At 39.1% G+C, this 7,757-nt stretch overlaps 1 long non-coding RNA gene across 1 annotated transcript; it reads left to right on the top strand.

Annotated features, from left to right (window-relative positions):
• The first annotated feature begins 945 nt into the window (after window positions 1-945).
• LOC142529880 (uncharacterized) lies at window positions 946-2,546 on the top strand. The gene is made up of 2 exons (XR_012815976.1): window positions 946-1,558; window positions 2,013-2,546. It is a non-coding gene; the product is annotated as an uncharacterized LOC142529880 (long non-coding RNA).
• The last annotated feature ends 5,211 nt before the right edge of the window (window positions 2,547-7,757 follow it).

Below are 7,757 nucleotides of genomic sequence, written 5' to 3'. Positions count from 1 at the left end.
ATCACTTGATGCTTGATGGATGAAACACATAAAAGAAATAATGACAGTAGATGAGTAAAACATATATGATTACAATACACTTATCACTTAACAATCTAAGAAACATAAGGAAGAGAACAACCCAATAAAATAAAATAATGATTAATGAATCATCCAAAAGAAAATCAAAGTGATGAGTTATTGAAGTACCATGGGCTATGAAGATTGAAACTTGAAGCAGAGAATGGAGTTGCGCGAATTCAGATGAGAAAAGAAAGAAAACGGCTGATAGAAGTATAAACGTATATGATGAGTGATGACTAAATTCAACCCTAACTCCCAAACGAGAGGATTAGTCAGTAGTCAATATTGAACTTGTCATATGACTAAGGTCCATTTATTAGCCCATTATACAAAAAGTCCTATAGTTAAATATAATATGACCGGTTCGATTATTTCGATTTTCTGGGGAACAAAACCGTAAACCGAATTTTTTTAATTTTGAAGGCGTAACCGGCTGAAAAACCGATAAAATCGAACCATTTAAACCGAATTTTTCGATCCGATCGGTTCTTTCAGTTTTAACAAACTAAGGTCACTTATTTTAAAATAATTCCTTATAAGCTCTTAGAGTAACTCAAACAAATTTGTTTATTTGGTCGAATCAATCTCGGAATCATCCCTGAATTTTCATTCATATATCCACTTGGTCGACGCAACCACGTGGATATTACTTACCTCAACTCTTCATCGATTGTTTCAACTTTTATTAGGATACAATTAATTTTTCACATTGTATTACAAAAAAAAATTTTTGTGATCTTTCGTATGAATAAATCCGATCGTGGAACTTGCTACACACAATCAATAGCTGACACGTGGACAAAATATTTTGTCGAGCACGAAATCCCAACTTTACCCTTGCCAACCAATTATCTTGTCCAATGTGGAAATGAAGACCCCAAAAGCATGGACCCCATTTTCGTCACCAATAATTCATCTTCTCCCCTCTTCTTCTCCATCCTGACCCCGAATCTCTCCTTGGACCCTGAGCCCGGGAAGTTTTCCATGCCCATAACTTTCGAGAACTGCTTCTAAAAAGATGCTCCCTTTACGCCATTTCTTCATCCCACTGACGGTCCTTTTCGTATGTCTATCGTTACTATCAGAAGCAGCTCCTAATGAATCAGAAACATCCATTTACGAAGTTCTCAAGCTTTACGGGCTGCCCATTGGATTGCTGCCTAAGGGCATAAGCAATTTCAGTTTCGAAGATTCTGGGAAATTTGAGGTTCACTTGGATCAAGCGTGCTATGCCAAGTTCGAGAGTGAATTGCGCTACGATATGAATGTAACAGGCACGCTGAGTGACGGGAAGATCAATGAGTTGTCGGGTATTTCGGTACAGGATTTGTTTTTGTGGTTCCCGGTGATCGAAATCCGGGTCGATATTCCCAGCTCCGGGTTGATTTACTTTGATGTGGGTGTTGTTTCGAAGCAGTTTTCACTGTCTTCTTTTGAAACTCCAAGGGATTGTTTGCCTGTTTCGGCGCCGGATCTCGAGGAGACTGTTTCAAAGGTCTAATATTCGATTTTCCCTTCAAATTTATTCAAATTCTCTTTCTATTGGTTGTCCCCTTTCTTTATAAATTTTGGGGGATTTTCTATTTCTTAGATTCTGGGTTTTCTTGTTATGAGCAAGAATATCTAAATAACGAATATCTTTTGCAATGCGGGGTGTTCATTTCATTTAATATCACTGGAGCTGACTAATGATCTGGATTGGTGCCAGTTACACTTTTTGCTTAAAAGATGCAAAAAAAGATTGAATCTTTCCCCATCCGTCAATAATGTGGATGCTTGTGTTAGATTCCTACTTTCCTTTTGGAATTTTTATTTAAACATTAGAGTTCAGTTGGTTTTTTCGATAGCATCGATTTGCTTGAGTTGTTCTGTTTTCATGTTCTTGCTCTTCCGATATTTTTAAATGTGGCCATAAGCAGAAGAGCTGATTGTTGTATCTTTATTACCAGATCGTACCGGCAAAGATTAGACTCGAGCATGCCTCAGCCGCAGCCGCAGCCGCTGGAGTGACAATATTGTAGACTTCGCAGGGGCAAAACATTGCACAATAGCTCAATCAAATAGAGTAGTCTTCATTCTTGTATTTACAGATCTGCAGAGTCAGTCCGGGTTACATGTCATAATCAGTCATTTCCAGTGTGCTTGCTACGTGAGTCCGCAAAGTTGTCAAGCAAGCACTCCTGTCTTTGATGCAATAAGCTTAAATTTGATTGGGAGGCATCCAGGAGGAAACGACCACGCCGGAGGATCAAGCTTGGTGAATCAGGAGATTGGGATCGACGCGAATAAACACTACTGTTGAATTGTTTACACATTCTTGTATCTTGGAAGAAATAAGAATTAATTTATTTATTTTTCATTTGCGCATCATCGGCTCCCTGGCAACTCATTCGCAATGCCGCAGGAGTTGATGTTTTTGTGTGATCACACTGTTTTGTAGGCCATTCTGTATAACATGCGAGATTATGCAGAGAAGTAGTCCATACCATGATGTTCCTGGATGAAGAACCTAGGAAATTTTACAAGAATCATTGCAAAATACAGCTAACGAAAAAACATGGGTGACGATGTTGAATGGCGCATTTAAGCACATGTAGTCTGGATCATCACGGTGCTTCTTTAATGGTCCCTCAATTATTTGAGCAGACTTAATTGGGGAGAGAACATGGAAACAGCCACTCAAGGTTGATAATTGATATTAATGCATTTTCTAAATCTGATAGAATGTAAAATTGCATTCATACTTACATACAATATAAACATCGACACTGACAACATTGACACTGGCTCCCAAAAATGAATCAACTGACATACATTTTCTTGCTCTCTACGTTTTTTTCCCTCAATATATCGCTATTTTCATTCATTGTTTTTAAATTTTTTTGAGCTAAATCGTAATGAGTGAACACAAATGTTGGAACCAGAGACCACGTTCGATAGATCATTGCATTCGAATGTCATTCTTAATTTTTTTTTTTTTTTGTTTTCGTTCCAGCTTTTAATGTATTATATGTGAGGATGCGGATTTTCAGATCAAATCACCTCGAAAAGCTCGGAAAGTAGCTCAAGAGGAAATCGAAGCAATGCAAAACCATGCGAATTGAAGGGAAGTCGCTCGGAAGAGGAAATCCCCAGCTCAAGGAAGCTCATTGAAGAAATACTCAGCTCACAAGCTAAAATCCTCAGCTCAAGGAAGCTCATTCATTCTTAGAAGAAAACCTCTACCTCGTGAGCTTAAACCCTTAGCTCATGGGAGCTAATTGATGTTTGTCCTAAAAGAGACAAAAATATAATCATGAAAGGAGCTAAAAGTTGGACATAATCAATGTGTAAGAAATGACCATTGAGTGCACACCAAACTGAGCTTTGGTTTTGGATAAAACTTTGACCATGTGGAGGTCACTTGGACCATCATCCTTGGGCATTTGGAAGGTCACATGGACAGTTGAATGGGGGTAGGAGAAGAGTCATTTTTTCACCTATAGATACCCCATGTGTTGTAGCAAACAACACACTCAAATCTCCCCTCAATTCTCTCCAATATTTCGGCCAAGGCAAGGAAGAAAAGGAGGCTTCGTACGGATGTTTCAAGCCACAACAAAACACGTCGAAGTGCTGCTGAAATGACTCAACACTCTACTCAAAAATTTGACAAAGTGCTGCCCAAGTTTCGACCAAGGCTTCGTCCGATTAGCAAGCAAGTTCGAGCCACGTTTTTGAACCAAGGGTAAGTGGGTTTATATGTTTTAAAGTTATATATGTTTTAAAATTCGATCATCTACTGCATGTTGTGTGCAATTGTTGATTTCGAAAATCACTAAGTTGCTTCGAATCATTTTGTTCCGTCCGTTGTTTATTTATGCTCATCTGTTTCGTTCTATATTTGTGTCCTTCTGTTCGAACCACTCCGTCTTTGAATGATAAGTTATAAGTTTGAATCCGATAATGGTGCATCGGGAAACATGTGAGGGAAAAGACTTCAGAGGGAGTCTGTTTATGGGAGAAGGCCCCAGAGGGAGCCCGGAAGAGGGAAAAGGCCCCACCCAGAGGGAGCCCAATATCAAGGATATCCAATGATCATTATAATGTGTTTGTCTGATAAGATCTGATAAGTTCCGTTCTGAAATGTTCTGATCTGAAGTTCTGATTTATTCTATGTCTGATATATGTTCATCCAACTCTGATATATTATGTTACGTAAAAAAAGGTGGTTTTAAAATGCTATGTATCAAATGTTTTCTTATATTCAATCGGCCCCACTTGCTGAGTGTTCCCAAAACTGCTCACCCTCCTTACGTCCATCTCCAGATGAGAAAGAAGAATATGCGGAAGAAAGGGAGCAGAAACTATTCTGGGGCTGGTAAAGAATCTGAAGGAAAGAGTTCAACCACTGGATGTTCGAGCCTATTAGTGTTCCTTTGTCTTTCTTTAGTAAATTTTTGTACTTTTCTTTCGATTCCGCAAACTCTGTATTTTTTCTCTCATATAAAGACAATAGAATGTTATGAAATAGATTGGTATTTGGCTATTTGCTACGAGACTTATTGTTACTCGATTAACAATTCCGGATGTCACCTACGCCTCGGTCTCAGGGCGTGACATGTAAGTTGTATCAGAGCCGCCAGGTTCATAATCCGACTGGGAGTTTGACGGACAAAATTTGGCGAAGTCAAATTTTGGAAAATGCCCATGCCTTTCTAGTCAAATCATTATGATACATCATACTCATCTCCGTTTGTTTAAATCCTCAAATTCAAACTTTCTCCATAGTTGGATGGCTTATTTTTCCACATAGAATCTCGAAACTCACTCTTGTCACTACTTTCAATCTATGGAAACTACCACTTCTTTCCACTTCTGAAAAATCCAATGAAAGATTTTTTTCGATCCAATTATTTTACTTGTCTGATGTTGTAATTTTTATTTCCTTTACTTTGTTTCTAAATCTTCTCATTCGATTTCTCTAAGAAATGGCTGCCCCTCGTACTCGTGCTCAAACCGCTCTTCGCATGCGTCAACATACCATCGACAACCAAACATGTGAGATTGCTACCCTAAAGTCTCAACTAGCTAGGGAGAAACAAGAGAAAAACAGGAGCTCATGGAAGCCAAAACCCTACTTCAAACTGATGTACACCGCCTCACCCATCTCCTTGATCGATCAGAAAGCCAGCTCAACCTTAACCCGCATAGTTCATCTCATGTGATATGACTAGTCGCCCTAAACCACGAGTTGATGGAAAGGATAGAGACTGAGAAAGAACTTGCTAAACACGTTCGTCACCAGCATGAAGATCTTACTAGTAAGCAAGAACGTTACATTGCCAAAATTCATGGCATGATGGATCGGCTACAACAACAGAACAATTATCTGCATCTCGTCGTAGAAAACATGGAAGAAGAGGAAGAAGCACCCATTGATATAGTGGATGAAGACAGTGATGATGAAGAAGTGATAGATTAGGCTAGACGAGCATTCCGATTGTAATAAAAATGTCATGAAAAGAAATAAAGTGTAGTCTTTCCTTTTAAATAATTTTTTTTATCATATATTAAAGTAATTTTTTTTTTTTAAAATTTGAGCCTATTGCATAAAACTATAAGTTAAAAATTTTTCCGCCCTTTCTAGATATAGAATATGGATGCCCAAGCGATTATCTGCGCACTTCAAGAACAACTCAAGGCCAAGGATGTGGAATCTTAGGCATTGAAAGTAAGGAATGCCAAACTAGAGAGAGATAACTACCAGTCAGACGGAAAAAATGTATGCATGATAGAAGAAATTCATTAGGCTAGAGAAGAAAAGAAAGGATTGTGTGATGATGTTATACGCTATGCTGCTTACCACCTAGAAGCAGAACGTCAACACAACGTCACAAAAGGAGAGTTGGAAACAACCCAAGGGAGGTTTTTGGCAGCTAAGGATCGAGAAGACAAGCTTAACAAGGCCATTTAACGACTCCAAGTGAAGATAGAAACAAAGGACTTTTTGAGGTTTCAAAGGCCATTTACGCAAATTTTATCGAAACAAATGACTTTTTGAGGGATCAGATAATCTTTTCAAAAACTTACCTAAATGAAATAGTTTTCTGGAGTATGTTTGGACTTGATGGGCTATTTTTGAGCTTATTGGACTCAAAACTCTTTTAATCCTTTTTAAATTAAAGCAAGGGCCTATTAGCTTAATTTTTATTTATTTAATTAACCCCAAAACATACCCTAAACCTATTTCCCAACCCATCAGCAGTCCAACCCTCTCCCCTTCAGCAGATTTACGTGCATTTCAGCAGCAAAGTGCAGAAAAAATTCGGCCATAGCCATATCCTTCAAGAAAAGTTCCTCCGACAATTCCCCAACGCTCGTTTATTCGATCTTCTTGAGTAAATTACATCAAGGCACACTTTTATTTTCATTTCCTCATCTCACACATCATATATATGCTAATTTTAATGTATTTTTATGAGAATGATATGATCTACATCATGCTTGCACTTTTGATTGAGTTTGACATAAAAACCTTGTCTTATTTTAACTCCATCTCATGTTTTCTTGTATGATTGCAAGGGGCTGCTGTTTTTGGACGATCTAAGATTGTTTAAGATGTGGAGAATATGTCTTATGGCTGGTGTAGAGTTTCGGTGTAGGAGACTAAGTGGCCCTGTACTTTTGTTTGGGATAGGATGGGTTTTGGTATAGTTGCTGGGTTGGAGTGAGGCCGGTGCTGTGTTGAGCCATCCCAAGCCATGGACCAGACCCTGGTGGGTGAGTAATGGCCGAGGGTGGTCGCACGCCGCTGATTCCGGGCTTAAGTGTTGTTTGGAGGCACTAAATCGTACGGGCATCGGGAGGTGCTTCCTTGGGGTCCTAGCGATCGTGTCCATTGTATTGGCTGCATGGGGCTGGGGCCGTGGGCTCAAGGGGTCCAGAGGGGTGCTAGGGTGGTCTAAGTAAGGCTGAGTCGTGGCTGGTCCCATCGGTTGTAGGCGAGAGTCGCAATTATGGAAGGTGGCTAAGTAAGGGACATAGGGAATGGAATGTGATGAATTGTCCAGCAGCTTGTGAGGGCTGTTTGTAGGTTTTAAGGGGTCTGGTTTTTAGATCTTTAGGGACTTTTAAAGGTCTATAATGTGTGGTAAAAAGTTGGTTAAGTTTCGGTTCATTTCGGGTTAAAACCGGGACTCCGATCCAAGTTTTAAAACGAAATGATTAAGTTTTGTATTGAGCTCGAGTTTACATCTAAGAATGCTTATAATTATGTTTTGGGACATTTTAAGGAGTTTGGTAAGCTTCGGGTCAAATTTTTTAGGTCCAGGGGTAAAACGTTAAATTTTGGGTTTCTAGGGACAAAATGATCATTTTGCACCCGGGGTGAGATTTTGGTCCTGGCAGCGCCCTGAGCAAATTTTATCATGTTTTAAACTTTTGTGCATCATGTTTATGATTTTTGTGAAATTATGATAAATACGGTGCATGCTTGGTTTTAAGGAAAAAGTTACGTATTTGCATGTTTTTATTAAGTGGTGAATATGATGATGTTTTTGAAGGATGAGAATTGGTTATGGCTAACGATGTATATGTATACGATGATATGAGATATGATGAGCTGAGACCAATGCTCAGTGGATGGGTAATGCTGTCGCTGATGTCTCCGTCTCCCGGTACCGTGGTTATACATAGATGGATCCATTGAATAG

This window comes from Primulina tabacum, chromosome 16 (assembly GCF_025594145.1).
Source record: "Primulina tabacum isolate GXHZ01 chromosome 16, ASM2559414v2, whole genome shotgun sequence".
NCBI classification, from domain to species: Eukaryota; Viridiplantae; Streptophyta; class Magnoliopsida; order Lamiales; family Gesneriaceae; genus Primulina; species Primulina tabacum.
The sequence above is the reverse complement of the archived record's forward strand: the minus strand, read 5'-3'. Positions and strand labels throughout refer to the sequence as shown.